Genomic DNA, 19026 nt, shown 5'->3' on the forward strand with positions numbered 1-19026 from the left:
GGCCATTTATCCTCAATACTACCAAATGGCTCAACAAGGGTATATCGACCCTAGAGACCCTCGCCCATCTTGGGCTCAACCGCACCTTTTGTTCCCTAATCAAGGGAACCAAGACGGGAACTTTGGCGGCCAAGGTGGAGGGTTCTACGGCCAAGGAGGAGGGTATGACCAAGGAGGTTCTAGCGGGCATAGATACCGCGATGATGATGATGATGATGACGAGTGAGATGGCAAGAGGTGTCTACCACACCACCTCTAATTGTAAGATATTCTTTTCTCTTCCTTTCTCTCATGTATAGTTGTATTGCATTTTCAATTATCTTGCATTTGTATTATATCATTCACATTAGTTAGTTCATATAGTATAATTCACATTAGTTAGTTCACATAGTATAATTTGCATTGTAATATATTTCACTTGATTCATATACTTAGTTACATATAGACTAAAATTCATGCATAATCACTAATGACCAACCCTATTCATTTCTACACTAGAAATAGTGTTTAAATCGGTTTTGGGAGGTTTGATCATAGGTGACTTAAGCACTAATCATGCATCATTTAATGTAGTTTAGATTGCATTCATTTGTTATATATGTCATATAGAATTGCAGTTAGTTAAAGCATGCATTCATTCATATCATATCATTGCATTTGTACTTCAATTTCCATAAATCTTTAAAAATCCAAAAACATGTACTTTCTTTTTCATTCCTACTCCTACATGTACATTGAGGACAATGTCCAAAATAAAGTGGGGGATGGGAATTTATATTCCAAAATACAAAAAAAAAAAAAAATTGAAAAATTTCGAAAAATCCAAAAATATGTTCTTTAATTTCATAAAAACAAAATCCATAAAAATTTGAAAAATGCAAAAACCCAAAAACATGTTCATTTCCTTTATAGTTTAGAATTGTTTATATTGTATATACTTGTTTGTTTGCTTGTTTGTTTTTCCTTTTCCACATTGATCGACTACGCCACATTCGAGACATGAGGATATTGAAGACCGCATGGTATGATCTTTCCAATCTCCTGTTTCCTCTTTATTTTGATGAATATGTGGCTTTATTTTGATTGATGCGGTATAAACAATGTGATTATAGGATTGCATTTAGATTATTTGGCATACTAGTTGGTAGAAGCATATGCATTAGGTTGTATAAATGTTAGTTGCATCATGGCATATAGTTGCATTTAGGAAAATTTTTGTGAAAACATCCATTTGGGAGGCTTGACAAGTGTATATAAGGCCCTTGTAGATACTTTTTCTTCTTAAGACTTTGTTTGCTAGAATACTTGTAAAACATCCTAGGATGTGTCATGCTAGTATCCTTTGACCCATGGATTAAGGCCTAGTCAAGAGTACCTTGTGGTGTGATAACTCCTTGGCTACCGTTTATTCTAAGGTGACCCTTGAAACCATGCAACCATCATCCATGTTCTACCACATTTTGTCATCAAAAAGGGAATGGGTACAAAAATTGTTCAAATTTGAGTTCAAGCAAGAAATGAAAGTGAAAAAGTTTGCAATTGCATCAAAAGAAAAGAGGAGTAACAAAAATGAAAACTCCTATGCTTCAAATATAAGCACCCTCACTACAAATGGGGTAGCTTTGAAAATGTTGAAAAAGAAAATGCAAAAAGTTGAAATTGTCAAGTGTTGAAATGCCAAATACAAAAGAAATGGCAAAGAAATGTTCTCAAAATGTCAAATGCCACAAAAATTGGGGGGGGGGGGTAACAACAACAAAAGCAAACTCCCACATGAAACTCAAAATACAAATGATCCCTTTATCCATCGAATCCACTTTTGTGCATGGTAGAGAGGGGACGACCCTTCTTCTTGTCTAGGAAAGAAGGAGAATTTCGCGATCCTCCAGTGTTTCTAACACCATAGGGAGTCTACTCTTGACGAAAGCCTTTAACAATTGAGGACAAAGGTACCCCAGTTTGACACAACTTGGAGGTGATTTATTAGTATCCTCCTAGGCTTAGTAACTCGAATAAATTGTATCTATAATGGAGTGTGTACCCTTGAATTGTTTCCCTTATAGATAGTTTCCGTCACTTAGATGAGGAAAGTGGCTATTCATTTTTGTAGATGCATCCATTACTTGTTTTGTGTGCTTTAATGCTTGGATGTATCGCTATTTTGGCACGACCCACCTTGCCTTGCAAGAAGGCATCCTACCTCATGGTTGTCTTGTTGTGAGTTGAAGGGGCGGAGTGAGGCCCGCTAGTTGTCTCACATCGGTTATATTATTAAGATAGTTTAAATAAAGGTCTAGTTCTAGTCACCTCTTTACTCGAGACGAGTAAAGGTTCGGTGTGGGGATGTTTGATGTGACTCTTAACTGCGCACTTTTAGTCCCCTAATTTAACCCATTTTGCATACTATTATAACATTTCATGGCCATTATATCCGCCAAATCCTTTCTACTTTGCTTTCCTAGTGCATTTTGTATGACTTGTAGGAGAAAGGACAATGAGGCGGAATTCCCGTCTCCCGTGCACATTTGGAAGTTTGATAATGACCTTAGATGGACTAGTATGAAGAGGAGGCAAGAACGACAACCGATAAAGCAAGAATAAGGAGTATGCAAAGATTAAAAGGCCGTGAAGCAAGGATCACACTGTGTAACAATCCGAGCGGCATAGGCACAAAACGAGCGGATCCTCCTCTCATGATCCGAGCGTCCCGTGCAGAAGACGAGCGGATCCTCCCCTTACAATCCGATCGTCTCCTCTCCTGGTCCGAGCGGATCCTGGCAGGACTAGCGTGATATGCTCATCTCCTCGCAAGACTTGCATTTCCCCATTTTAAAACTTAGCATTGTTATTTATTAATCTATCCTTACTTAACCTAATGATATTGATACCCGTCGTTGTGAATCCCAAAAATAATATTTATAATACCTATTAAAACTAACAGAAGCTAGTGGTAACAGGATCGAACCACAGAGAGGCAGATGTAATTATTAGTTGTCTAATTTCAGTCTAAGGTAACGAAAGTGGGGGTTGATTGATTTGAGTTGTCTATAGCTAAGGCAATAAAGGTAAAATAAACTAAACAATAGATGAAATCAAGAATTAAAAGGGTGCTGAGATGGTCGGTTCACTATAGTTTCGGCGGCAGCATACTAAGTAGGTCTGAAATAAACACATGAGGCGGGAAAACAAGAGGTCCTCTCGGTTCACTCTTAACAAGCAGCGTCTTTCGATCTCGCTACGGGTCCCTAATAACACTAGTACTGACTCTCGTCCTGAAAAGTGACTAATAACCTAAACTTTACCTATCTTTCGATCTTAGCATAGTTTAGTCATTTTAATTGGTAGTCTGACAACCTTCGCTATCTTCCGATCTAATGGGTCAGTCAAATACTAAGCATTCAATTAGTCGCGTGAACTCGATTCATCAAATATAGAATTTAAGTCAATTAAAACGAAGCAAAACCCCACGCGGCCAGTCGATCGACCAGGGAACCCAGTCGATCGACCGGTATGCGATTTCAGGGTCTACAAACTATTTGCCGCCTAACCTACAGTTCCCCTACATCCTAGTACAAGGTATTTAGCTACTCATCATATTGATAAAAACAACAATAATATTAACGAAATAAACTACTGAACTCATGCTTAAAACAGTTAAATAACAAGCAACAATAAACGATAATCGGCTTCGGGAAACTAACTAGCAATTCTATACTATGAATAAAATAAGAAATGAAACCAATGGAAGAATACCGAAAAGGAATTATAGAGCCAGATCCAAACCGAAAGCGAAAGGAACTTTATTAATCGAAGAACAATAATCTCGAACCCTAATTATGAAAGTAGAACTAAAACTAAATTAAAGCTTGATAAAAACTGGATGCCTATTCTCAAAACCTAGCTTACGTTATATAGAATACAACGTAGTTCTTATTTCCAAAACCTAACTACTATGGGCTTGCTTATTCTCGATCTTTTAATTCACGCAGATTAGCGGCTTGGTCGATCGACCACTGAGGCCGGTCGATCGACTGTTAAGCTCTGAATAGTGGCTCTTGGAAGTCGTGGTATGGTCGATCGACCATAGGTAGCGGTCGATCGACTGCTTTAGCTGATACTTGACTTCTAAATTCTCGTGGATTTGTCTTTCGGACCTCGAAATGCGCACCAAGCTCGTCCCTTGAGTAAATACTTTACGTCAAATGTAGTGCAAGGTACTCGGAGACGGATTTAGCTCAATATCTACTCATTTCCGCATAAATCTGCAATATTACATAAAAATACGAAAGTAGACGAAATGGGACAAATAGTAGCCTTAAACCACATGAATGAGCTCTGAAATGCGTGTAAAATAGGGTGTAAAACATCATATGTAAGACACGCATCAGATGTACTACTATATATACTCCATTTGTAATAATAAAAAAAGGGAATTAGACAATAAGAAGTATTCTTAGATTAGATCAAGTTTCCTTAGATTAAATCAATCTCTCTTAGATTAGATTAGAATAGATTATCCTTTAATCTTTTCACAAAATTACACATTAATCTTTCCTTAATTATTGTTCAAGTTTATTATTATTGGGTATTTGAATATTATTGGGTTATTATTGGAGAATTGATAACTCTTCATCAATCAATCAAGTTTTCTTCTATTATTATTTGCTTTATATTTGGATCATTCCTAAGTTGGTACAATTCCTTTACCCTTTACTCTTTATTGTTTATATCCTCATTCTCTTATCATGTTTATACTTGTTGTAATGATTGACACCATTGATGACATGTTTCCCATGATAATGAGTGAGTAGTTCTTTAACTAGGATTAATGGGAAATTAGGGGAAACAAACATGGGGAATGATCCATGCTTAATCTAATATGTTTTCATAATTAATTTGCTTTCTTGTTGTGATTTCAACTCATGCACATGTTATGTTTGATGAAATGCGAGCCCTTGAATCCTTGCATTTTTACCCATCACTTATCTTTTTAATGAGACTTGTAAGCTTATACACCAACTCGAGTCTCATTAGACCATGCATAGAGTTGAATAGGAAGAACTAAGTCGACTTGTAGGTGTTGTAAAATCTTATCGATTCGGCTCCGGGACCCAAACCTTCATAGGGATTGTAAGCTTATAAACCAACTCGATCCCATCACAACAATAAGTGCTTGCTATATAATTGAGAACATGTTTGTATGATTAACTTTATAGGCTATCGCACACCTGTGCAAAAATAATATTTATACCCTAGACACAAATTAATGTAGTACGTAGGGATCGAACAACAAAGAGACGGGAGTTGTTAATTAGTTGTTATGGAGTGAATTTTGTCTTGGTAGATTAACGTTTGTTTATTGGTTGGTTGGATTATGCAAATAAAATGAAAACAACAATAAAAAGAAATTGTCTAGGGAGGTCGGGTCACACATGCAAATTATGTAAATGCTCAAATTAAACATAGGAGTTGATAAATGTTAATTGTTTAGGTTTAGAGATACCCACCTTACGGCATTAGTGTCAACCATAGACCAGGTCCTAGAGAAACTCTCGTCCATGATTAGGTCGTCCTACTACACATGCTTAGTCTAATTCAATTCCGTGTCTCTCGACTTTAGAACGAATGAACAAACTTAATCGATGAATAAGGCCTTTAAACATAGATTAAACATTATGGTGAAAACATGTGATAGAAACAATTATACAATATTAACTTATCCTTATTTGACATTTATGAATTACTTAATCATGCATGGCTTCCTTTATTCCCTAGACAAAGGTAAATTATTCTAACATTGTAAAAATATAAACTAAACTAATGCTAAATAAAATGATAAATAACATAATTAAAATAAAGATAAATTACCTTGAATGAAAATAGAAGAACAATTGCAAATGGAAATAACTTTGAATAAATCTTGAACTTGATAATAGAAATGTTGTAACAAACTAATACAAGCTAAATTAAACTAAACTAAACTACTAATATTTAGAGAGATATTTGGAATAAAAATATATGTAAGAATTGTCTAAATGGTGTGTGAGATTAGCACCCCTTATATAGGAAATAAGGGAGTAAACTTTGTAGAGGAATCCCAAAATGGCATCCTAAGCACACTCTTAATTTTCCTTCAATTCTTGAGTAATTGCCAAAAGGAATCTCATGCAAATTCTTAATGTCTCTTTAATCACATGGTTAAATGTGATATTAGCATCCAAAGCTTCTTAGCATCCAATATTTTCCACCATAATTTGGACGTTGAATTTGGGCTTAACTTGCATATTGACTTTGCTTGCATTTTCATTTTGATCCAACACTTTCTTCATGCAAAATCCATGCACTTCCAACACTTAGTCCAATCTTGCTCTCATACTTAGCCTTGCTTCTAGTGTTGGCACATTTTATAGTAATTTAGTTCATTTAGCTCATTTTCCTACAAAACACACTTGAGCACACAATTGCACTAGAAACACAATATTAGCTTAAAAACACTTTGATAAGTGCTAAATGATATGTAAAATCAAACTAATATAAGGGGTTAAAATGTATAGAAAATGCATTTATCAAACTCCCCCAAGCTAAGTCCTTGCTTGTCCTCAAGCAAGATCATCCCGACATTGCAAATCCCAAGTAGCTAACAAGCAAAATGATTCAAATCCCTAAACAATATGGGCATAAGGATAAGCAAAGTCATGGTTGAGATTTACACGGCGGCGTAGCGTGGTCGACTTCAAGTAAAATTTTCGGCTCTTGCATGATCTTTTGACTTTCGGACTCTCACGATCCACTCATAACTCAATTTTGTGTAAAAGACATTTTTGTGAATAATCACTCAAGTTATCCTCGACTCATGAGAATGTGCCCGCAATCTAATATGGTAAACAATCAAATCATAAGCCAAGATAATCAAATGCAAGCAAATGTGAAGCCAAAGGGTAAGAAGAAGGCTTTTTGTGACATGGGAAATAAGGGAGAACAAAAGAATTATGGTATGTGGAGCTAAGGTTAAGCTAGCAACAACCATAAAAGGATGCTTAATCCAACCCAAATAACCCAAATAGAAATCAAATTGACAAATGACTTCTTACATTACTAATCATGAGAAATTGTCCATAAGATATTGATAAACACATGAGAACTCTTAATAACACAACCTCTTCTTCCTTTCTTCCAAATTACATCACTTTATTCTTTTTCATTTTTTTTCTTTTTTTCTTTTTTTCTTTTTTATTCATTCTTTTCGGATTCTTTTTTTTTCTTTTCTTGCTTCAATTCTTTCTTTCATAACTCCGGAAAATAATGACATATCCGGCAAACCAATTTCACAATGATATAGATTTTAAAGATCATCCCAATTTTGAGCATCCCATCACCAAAAGAACTTAGCTACTAGCTTAACAAGGGTAGGCTATTTATATGTAGCTAGGGAAAAAGAACATGTGAAATAGGCTAGAAAATGGGCTAATTTATCAAAGTGAAGGGCTTCAAAAATGCATATCAAAATGAAAGTAATGCTTAAAGAGATGAATTAAAGACCATACTTGTGCATTTTGATGTAGCACGCACCATAAGGAGACCTACCACTCACCTAAGTGAAACCAAATAAAGATGAAATGGCCTTTAAGGAGGTTCTACCTTACCAATTTTGTAGCTTTCCAAAAGTCAAGATCAAGCCTACTTGGTTTAATTTCCATCTTCCACCTACTATGTCAAGACATCCCCATGCATGCTATATCCCGTCAAAAGTAGCGAATCAAGAGCTATCAAGCCAAAAATGGGACAAATAAGAGGGCATAAGTAGGACAAGTAAAGAATTAGAAGCAAAAATTCACACAAATTTTTCAAAAATTCTCACTAAATTTACACTAACTAAATGCAAACTAACTAATATGCAAATGCAATCTCCCCCCAAGCAAAACACAACATTGTCCTCAATGTGCCAACAATTAAATTACCCAACTAAACCATAAAAATGGCGCAAAGCACATAAACAAGAAGGACAAGAGGTCATATTTAATGCGTTGCGAGAAATAAACTAAAATGCAAAACAAATAAAACTTACTAGACTAACGAGCCTCCCCCAAGCTAGCATAAACATTGGGGGAATCCTCCACTTAGCAACGCATCGAAAAATGGGTCAAAATTCCGGTGGGTACTTTGTCCTTGATGCTAATAGAGGTTTTCGGAGGTGATTTGATTGAAAAATGAAGAAAAAATAGAGATAAGAATTATCGTCCTTTGCTTTTGAAGCATATGGAAAAGATTAGCATATCCCGTTTTTTATTAAAACGCGCAATAAGGAAGAAAGTCACAACCCCGATCGGGGTGATCGGGGTTGACCGTTGACTTTTTTTTTTTCCAAAAAAAAACAATTTTTTTTTTTTTTTGCTTGTAAACGGAAATGTTACGACCCCGAACGGGGTTACAACGTGGGGTAGTATGCTATTCTTCAAAATGCCTCTTCTCCCCTTACAATACCTATAAATCACAACTCAAAATAGCTAATTAGTCTAAAATTTATTCCTAATTCTAATAAAACATGAAATTGCATAAAAAGTGAAATAAATACAAACTATTTTTTTCTAATGGATCCTCCATCGTCCTCTAAAAAGCACGTCAATGCCCTTAGAAGTAAATCATATACCTGTGCATGAGCAATACACAAGCATATGTAAGCAATTGATAAGATATAAGTATGAAAGATCAAAGGCAAGAAAGGATTAATCTTATCAAATTGCCCATGAGAGATTTCAAATAGAACCACCGTACTCCACTCGTCGCCAAGAAAAAAGGAGCATCATGCTTAAGACCATAAAAATAATCGTTAGTGCACAAATTATAATTATAATCGGTCTCAAATTGGTGGTATGAAAACTCTAAGTGGTAGGACTCGTCAAAAATGGGGGGTTCATCCCACTTAACCTTTATATTAGCATCACTAAGTCCTTCATCAACCTTAAAAAGGTCAACCACATGCTCCACGAAAGGATTTTCAAAGGGGTCTAAGGTCTCGTGTAAAACCTCATCCTTTTCATTATATTCGGGCCCAACATCATCCATGGTGAGTGTGTTATCTACAACAAGATTAATGTCACGAGTCTCTAAATAGTCAATCAGAGTGATTTTATGGGGAATTTTAAAAGAAAAATGAGGACCATCATCATCATCTTCCAATAGTTCTAAATTATTAATTACAAAAGACTCACATTGGAAAGGTGGAAGAGTAGAAGCTTTGATAAATCGCTCATTTCCTTCTCGCATTTCTGTGAGCATGTCTTCAAGCATTTTTATGATACGAGCCTCGGGCGCTTGTTGCTCCAAATAATCTTGAAGAAGCACTGCACGCCTCAATTCTTCTTGGCGAGCTACCTCCCGCAATTGACTTTGGCTAGCCATGAAATCAAAGAAATCCCAAAGTTATATCCCCATCATGTAGTAGACACTCCCATTACTCAAGTTTAGAGCTATTTTCCGGGTCTCAAAATTCATGCAATTAAGCGCGAATTGAACCATGTAATCTCAATCAGGGACATGTCCAAAAGAGAGGAGACTATCGCAAAAATGGCAGAATCGGGCAAGATAGTCATGAAAAGGCTCATCTTGGAGTTGTGAGACGAATTCGTAATTCATTATGAATGGCCAATAGCTTTATCACCTACAAAAATAGGCACTAAAACTAAAAGAAACCGTGAGATGAATCTCAAGGAACAAGTGTTCCCCGAGACAAAATAAAACAAGATAAAATACAACAACTATATAACAAACAAAACCGTCTCCCCGGCAACGGCGCCAAAATTTGATAGGCTATCGCACACCTATGCAAAAATAATATTTATACCCTAGATACAAATTAATGTAGTACGTAGGGGTGGAACCACAAAGAGACGGGAGTTGTTAATTAGTTGTTATGGAGTGAATTTTATCTTGGTAGATTAACGTTTGTTGATTGGTTGGTTGGATTATGCAAATAAAATGAAAACAACAATAAAAAGAAATTGTCTAGGGAGGTCGGGTCACACATGTAAATTGAATAAATGCTCAAATTAAACATAGGAGTTGATAAATGTTAATTGTTTAGGCTTAGAGACACCCACCTTACGACATTAGTGTCAACCATAGACCAGGTCCTAGAGAAACTCTCGTCCATGACTAGGTCGTCCTACTACACATGCCTAGTCTAATTCAATTCCGTGCCTCTCGACTTTTGAACGAACGAACAAACTTAATCGATGAATAAGGCCTTTAAACATAGATTTAACATTATGGTGCAAACATGTGATAGAAACAATTATACAATATTAACTTATCCTTATTTTGACATTTATGAATTACTTAATCATGCATGGCTTCCTTTATTCCCTAGACAAAGGTAAATTATTCTAACATTGTGAAAATATAAACTAAACTAATGCTAAATAAAACGATAAATAACATAATTAAAATAAATATAAATTACCTTGAATGAAAATAGAAGAACAATTGCAAATGGAAATAACTTGGAATAAATCTTGAACTTGATAATAGAAATGTTGTAACAAACTAATACAAGCTAAACTAAACTAAACTAAACTACTAATATTTAGAGAGAATTTTGGAATAAAAATATATGTAAAAATTGTCTAAATGGTGTGTGAGATTAGCACCCCTTATATAGGAAATAAGGGAGTAAACTTTGTAGAGGAATCCCAAAATGGCATCCTAAGCACACTCTTAATTTCCCTTCAATTCTTGAGTAATTGCCAAAAGGAATCCCATGCAAATTCTTAATGTCTCTTTAATCACATGGTTAAATGTGATATTAGCATCCAAAGCTTCTTAGCATCCAATATTTTTCACCATAATTTGGACGTTGAATTTGGGCTTGACTTGCATATTGACTTTGCTTGCATTTTCATTTTGATCCAACACTTTCTTCATGCAAAATCCATGCACTTCCAACACTTAGTCCAATCTTGCTTTCATACTTAGCCTTGTTCTAGTGTTGGCACATTTTATAGTACTTTAGTTCATTTAGCTCATTTTCCTACAAAACACACTTGAGCACACAATTGCACTAGAAACACAATATTAGCTTAAAAACACTTTGATAAGTGCTAAATGATATATAAAATCAAACTAATATAAGGGGTTAAATGTATAGAAAATGCACTTATCACAACTCCCATGAATCCCTTATGATCCTATGACATCCTAGTATCCTTTATTATTTATCTACACCTTTATTGCTTGTTTTACTTTGTTGCTTGCATTAGTTTAGAACACAACTACAAACCCAAATCAATTGTGACACTAGCATAAATTGAGATAGATAGACTTAGGACCCAAAGCACTGTTAGGATTCATTAATCTCATTAATTTACATATTCATATATGAATTGATTTATTTAGTCATAAAATAAAAGTTAGATCTTATGCATGCAAACTAAAACAAGAGTAGAGAAGAAATCGTCACTTCTTACTATGATGTTTCGGATTAAAGGGCACAAGTAAGATCTCCTTCTTACTTGTTCTTGAGTTTCCTTATAATGGATGAACAAAGGATCCAAAATAGAATCCCTCCCAAAAGCATATACCCAAGGAATACCCTTAAAGACTAAAAATAATATGATCTAGTATTAGGATTAGTCTTACATAAAAATTGAACACAAATGTGAATATTTGTCCTCTTAATTTCGGTATAAAGAGGTGAGGAGATTTTGAGTTTTATTTCTCTAAGTTTCTTAGAATTAGAGAGTGTAGTCTATATTTTTCTTACACTAGAAAAATAAAGATTTTTTTGAATGAATGAATAATAAGAGAAAAGACTCCTCTTTTTCTATGCATGGAGCCGGGTAGGAGACGGAGAAAAGGGCCAATGCATGGTCATCTCCCTTCTCAAAAAGTTCTTACATCCTCTTACATAAAAGCATGCTAAATCTATTTTATTGATTTTGTTAATTTAACAATTAAAATAACAAAAACAAAAAAGTGCCCATGCTCTCCCATTTTCACGGTCCATTTTATCATAAAATGGATTTCCATTTTAACCTTGTCAATTATCAATTGTAATATTTGTGTGACATGTGACATGCACAAGGTCACTTAAGTGATAATGTAATTTTTAACTAATTAAAAAACCATTATTCAAAACAAACTATATTACAATAATTAACTTAGTAATTCACAATTACTTTTACTTAAAATGGGTCATATAATTATAATTCACAACAACTTGTTTTTATAATAAATCATTCATTCTAACTTTAATTGTTTCATAAACAAATATTTTTATCTAAGTAACAAAACAATTTGTTTACTTAGACCGTATCTAATTTAATCGAATTATAATGAGACACGTTAAATTTACTCACAAAATCGTCCGTCAATTTTTAAGCAATTTAATCAACCCGCATCGGCATACGATTAATTAAATAATCAATTAAGAGCATTTCCCTATAGGTATGACCTAAGGGGATCAACTGATCACCACCGTCGCACGACAGTAATGTCAAACTCTAGTCAGCCAATCATTATCGATATGTGTGGACCAGTTGACTGTAAAATATTACATCCCACATGTATTCTTAAAATGAGATTTAAACATGTGATCATCATGATCGACAGTTGTGATCGCATTATTGTCGGAGGACACTTATTCCAAAAATCTCCCACTTGTCCTCGACAAGTGTGCGTCACCAATTCTCTTGTCCTATTATTATCTCCCATTCAATGCAAGGTGTCTTTCAGGTCGTACTTGCAAGTGATCATATCGAGAGTGGTTTCCTCGATCTGGTGAATAACTGATTGACCGAAGTTATCTACCATAGATACCTTCCGAGTGTGGCCACGCATTTCCATTTCATTACTCCTCGAGTGGCCCTGAGATATTGTTTTAACCCTGACAAGGGGGTGGACAATTCCTATCGCACTATTCCCTTCGACTAGCCACAGCCATCATAACCCAAAATATGCCCATTTGACCCCATTTACGAAGGTCGTAGTAACATAAATCAAAGTTAATCTGAAACTGTGCCACCTTAGGCAAACAGTCTTTAGTCAAAAGAATCGACTCATTAGAATACTATAGTAGCTCTCGCCACGACCAGGCTATATAAATTTTCCAGAACTCTATAAGCGGTCATTAGGCCCGACAAAGTGTTCCTAACAGTCTGCCTATGTGATCGACTAGTCATCTCACATGACTCAATGGCACTTGAACTTGCCATCAATCGCATCACACTCTAGTCACTTCGAGACGTCACCTCATACAAGTGACTATGGGCGAATACCATGTTAATTCGGGTTCAATTTAACGGGGTTCAATATTGTCTCTACAACCCGTTTGGATGTAACAAAGTATAAAAGGAGTTTTCAGATTTTAAAAACTCGAACGACAAATGTGATTATCACATATGAATATTCAATACCTGATTACTACTTCATATTTTTATAATCAATTTTCATCTTATATGTAGTTGTTCATCTCAATGCAATTGAAATGACATATGAGATGACTCATCATGTTAAGCCTATGAGAAGGCTTTGGTTAGTAGGTTTTATCAACTTCTTGTACCTTACTCAACCTTACTACATTCTCGTTTTCCTTTGTAATGTATACATTTGCATTACAAAACTTTCTGATTACGTGTCTAGATCCAATCTAGACATAAGCTCTCTAGCCTTAGAATAGCTCCCACTGTTTTCACAGTAAGCGGGATCCATCCTCTTGCACATCTCATGATTGCAAGTGTACTCAATTTCCGTTGTAAGCATCTCTCATTGTTCTTTATTGCCTAGAACAATTCTAGCAAATCCACTTCTTAAATAACATAGACACAATGGTTCCTTAACCATCTTTAGGTGTTTTGAATACGGTTTTTGTCCGAAACGTTATACAATCTCAACAGTCATTAGTGTAAGCCCTTACACAAACTTGTGAATTGCAAAAACGCTTAACTTTGCATCTTTAATGCTTCTTCAAGCACTTAAGAATAATCAATATGGATATTTGGTAACTATTACTTAAATTCGATTTGAAACAATTCATCATACTCAAAGTATATGAAGTGTTATACATCATTACTCATTTAATTGATCCGGCAGCGGAAGCAAATGGAATCAATCAAATATGTTCAACTCGATTGAACTAATCATGAATCTTATCAACGTAAGACTTCTTATTTGACGCTAATATCATGTAGATTTATCTCCATAAATCCGGATATTAAAGATGTATTATAATAGTCCAAAAGTCTTAAATCATTCACAATGATCAATATGTCATCCACATATAAGACTAATTAAAATTACCGTAGCTCCTACTAAACTCCATGTATAAACACAACTTCTCGACTTATCGAGAAAAGTTTTATAACATGATCAAAATGTTGACTCCAACTCATTGATGTCCTACTTAACACCTTCTCTTAAGTTTCACATTATCTTAGGATTGCAAGAATGTACAAAACTCAAGATATGTATTGAATACATACTTTCTAATTGAAGAAGTGGGTTTTAGATTCACTCGCTATATATCTCATAATGAAACACAATCCCTAAGAAGATCCAAATAGACTTAAGCATTTCAACTAGTGCAAAACCCTTTGCCACCAATCAAGCTTTGATATCTAACAATTCACTTGGAATTTATTTCGGATTTTCATGGCTCTAAGCCTTGTATTGAGTTGTGACTTAAACACTCTCATATAAGTCATATATTCATTACTTTCCAGAAGTAACTTGAATCAAACAATTTCTTTGTAAGTTGTAAGCTCTTTACTTTCTTAAAAGTAACATGAATTCATCATCTTTAACAAGTGATGAATTTAACCTCCTAGGTTTCGAAGAAAGAACGTCATGTAGCCAAGAAAAATAGTTTCTTGCGACATATAAATTCTTTTGTGGCTCTTGAATAATTTCTCCCACTCTGTCTTCTAGAAATAAACTTGTATTCTAGAAGGACAGCTTTACGAGGCAAAAACTCGTTGTACTCGTGATTATAGTAAGGAAAAATGATCATTTGTTTCTTGTGAAGACTTACAAGCATGGTACCCTACCATTTCATATCTCATATGATTCGTTTTAGATTTAGTGGAAAAAATAATTTAGACAAAATGATAAAATCCCCAAAAAGATCAAGTAACTCAAAGTAACTTGATTAAAGTTCAAACTATATCGAATAGGGTTTGATTTCTTTATCCAACCACACATTATCCCATAATGCGTGCTAAGAGAGATTAATTTGTGATACTATATCAAATTTCCTTTGGCTTAAATCAAAGTCTTCACTTTGATAATCCCATCACGACTAAATCATGATTCTTTGAACTCTTTGAACTTCTTCAAAGATTTCTCTATTTACCTTATTAAGTGAACACATTAGCGTCAACTTAAATCGTTGGTAAAAGAAAATGATCAACCTATTTTGGATCAATGATTTACAACCTCGATCTCCTTTTCAACCAAAAGGCACAAGACATCTTGCTTTGAATACAAGATACGCATATACCATAAGATTAACAATCTAATGGTTCCAAGAGTACTCGATAACTCTTTGTGTTCATCATTCCAGCCAATCTTGGGTTACCAATTTGAGTCTTGCATCATCTACATGATATGTCATTCTTAGTTTGGTTTAGAATATAATCACCTTGATAATGGGCTAGCCATACATAAAATCATGGTGTATAGGGTCACAAAAGTGAAACCTCTTTTGTATCTTAACAAGTTTATATTCTTATTTAGAGTTTATGCACTTAATAGTCACAATTAAGTACAACTTTAAACCCAAAAACTAGATTAAGTACACAATGACTCTATCTCTCAACATCATTGTTGCTAGTCGTCATATTCTAATCATCCTATGTATCAAATACAATGATGAAAACCACCACTGGTTTCTAATATTTACGAAGTAGTACTAGCAAAATTTATGTCAATCAAATAAACATTTAAAGAAGAAGGTCTCATTAGATGTCTCACAACTAACTTGCTGATTCTTCAATAATTTGGGGTAGTTTCCTGTCCAACACTTAAGACAATGAAAACTTTATCGGTCGGGATTGATAGGTTTAGTATCGTTATTCTCAATAACTTTACTTTTAACATTACCTTGTATTAATTCCATTCTAATTTTACTTCTTTGAACTTCGTCCTTTTCTTAACGGTTAAGAGAATGCTCCCACTTATTTCAATGAGTCTTTGCTTAGAGAAGCAAAATTGAATTTTATGAAGACTACTCTTCAATTCATCCATTTAGCCTTAAAACTTTCATTGAAGTGGTTGCGGTATTTTGGTCAATTTTGATTTCCAACAAATCTAGTTACCAAAATGATGTAACGTTTCAAAGTACTTAACTCAATTAAGCATATGAGAAACAATTCATTGTAAGTAGATATGTTAGTCAAGAATCAAAAACCCTTTTGATCATGAATAACTTTCATCTATACTCTTCACAAGAGATCCTTACAATGGATAATAAGAGGTTTTTAGAAGAAAATTCATATTTGTCTTTAGTTATGATGTTTTAATGGAGATTTGAATCGAAATGATATCGTATAAAAATTGTGGTGAAGAAATAGAATGATGCAAACGATGCGACAACGGAATGATGAAAACTAACATTTATCGTCATAATAATACTTGTAAATAATTTAACAAGGTATGAGCATTTATATAGTGACCTCTACCCAACTATTATAAATGATTCCAAGACCCAAATTCATATTAACTTGGGCACGGTAAAGCCGATTCAACCCTCATCAATATAACTTGGTGGATTAACTCTTTAATCGATTCTACTTTTAGAACTCTTGGTCGATAAAATTACATTAATATTTATCTTTAGCCCGAAACACATCCGGCAACCGTCGAGAATACTTTCGTTGAGTTCAACCCAAATTTCGAATAAATGTGTCCATGATCCAAATTTACATCAACTTGGGCATCGGTAAAGCCGAATACAACCCTTATTTTTATAAATTCGGTGGGTAGACATTTATCACCCACTTCCCCTACGTGGCAAGATTTGTACCCCGGTAAGGCCGAGCGCACTCCCTCACGAAATAGGTTTTCATGGTTTCTAATTTTTGGTACGGCTAAGTCTCAATTGTTTATTTTAGCGAGAGGTCATGTCAATTTATTATCTATCACGTTTTAAGTGAACTAAAGCGGTGAACTACAATAATTGTAATTGACACGGTCGATAAACTCGATTTAAAATGCATGTTTAGTTATGGCGATTTAGCGATGCATGCAACATATAAATAAAATGCAAAGCATAAAAATAAAATCCTAGTATGGCCTTCCTAAAATAGTAAATCTAATAAACTATTACAAATTTGGAAACCAACTCCTTTGGTCCCTTGAACTTTGGTATTGGCACGCACTTCAAGGCAACACTTTCTTTGATGGATCGCCTTTTCGAATGGCACTGTCTTCAAGGTACTCCGGAATAAATAAATTACAAAATGAATTACATAATTTCCTACTATCAATTTGTAATTAAAATAAAAATAAATCTATTAAATTACAAAACGGTGATACGAGATCACAATAATTACAACCGAATCGATATTCTCATACATTTCGGGTAATATCAATTAAAACTAAGGTCATACTAAGTAAAATTACATAATTCAAAAATTACATAAAATTAAAATATGAAAATCATAAATAAAATGCAGCATTATAATATATATAAGCATGCCAAATTTTATGCTAAATCGCCTTTAAGAGCCAATATCGTATATTAATCGATTTTTACGGATTTGCGCTTATTAAAATCACAATAATTACATAAATTCATATTTATGTACAAGTTAATTACCCTAACCGTCTTAGGACTCAAAATTAGGCTCCACTAACATTTGACAATAATTAAACTTGATTTCTTAATATTGTTCATAAATGGACCCAAAAAAACAAAATTTATGCTATAAACCTCAAATTAAATCATAAAAATTTCAAATAATTTCAAATTTTGAAATTTAAACTCATGAACATTCTGGAAAAATATCATGACACTCATAATGTTCAAAAATTAGGTTAAAAATTTCGAAAATTTATCGAGAAAAACAATGTTGCGGTTTATCGGTTTTAACAATTATGACGATAAAAATATGAGAAAAATTTTATTCATCAACTTTTCACCTTTAGATCTGAAATATATGATAAAATGCAACATGTGAAGTTTTTTCTTTAGTCATGAAGTATGTTTTAGCATTATTACCAATTATAGTCACTATTTATGTGATTTTTCATCAAAAATTCATAAATCATGCATAAAGACTTCATTTTAGTCAAATATTTTACACACATCTTGTAAAATTGCATGTGATAACATACTAAATTTCCATGACCAGATTCGAAATATAACTCATATTAACCTATTTACCCATTTAAATACGATTTTAACTTGAAAAATCCATATTTCGAGCAAAACAACTCATTTTATCATGAAATTTATAGGCCATCAGTAGATAATATATGTGAAAACATATCCAAAAACCACGGAAAAATTCGAAGTTTAGCTATTTTTCGTCCAAAAATGACATTTTTATCATAAAAATCACATTTTAATGCCAATATTATATAAAATGAACAATAAAATCCATAAATAAACCAAAATGTCCTAAAATCACTTAGGACCAGAAAATTTTAACATGCAAAGTTATTTTTAGGTTTATCTTCATAAATCCAAATTAATTAGTTTTGTACGTTAATCTTATAACTCGGAAAAAACTATAAACCGATTTGCATGCAAACAACTTAAGACTCTGATACCACTTGTTAGGATTCATTAATCTCATTAATTTACATATTCATATATGAATTGATTTATTTAGTCATAAAATAAAAGTTAGATCTTATGCATGAAAACTAAAACAAGAGTAGAGAAGAAATCGTCACTTCTTACTATGATGTTTCGGATTAAAGGGCACAAGTAAGATCTCCTTCTTACTTATTCTTGAGCTTCCTTATAATGGATGAACAAAGGATCCAAAATAGAATCCCTCCCAAAAGCATATACCCAAGGAATACCCT

This window comes from Silene latifolia, chromosome Y (assembly GCF_048544455.1).
Source record: "Silene latifolia isolate original U9 population chromosome Y, ASM4854445v1, whole genome shotgun sequence".
NCBI lineage: Eukaryota > Viridiplantae > Streptophyta > Magnoliopsida > Caryophyllales > Caryophyllaceae > Silene > Silene latifolia.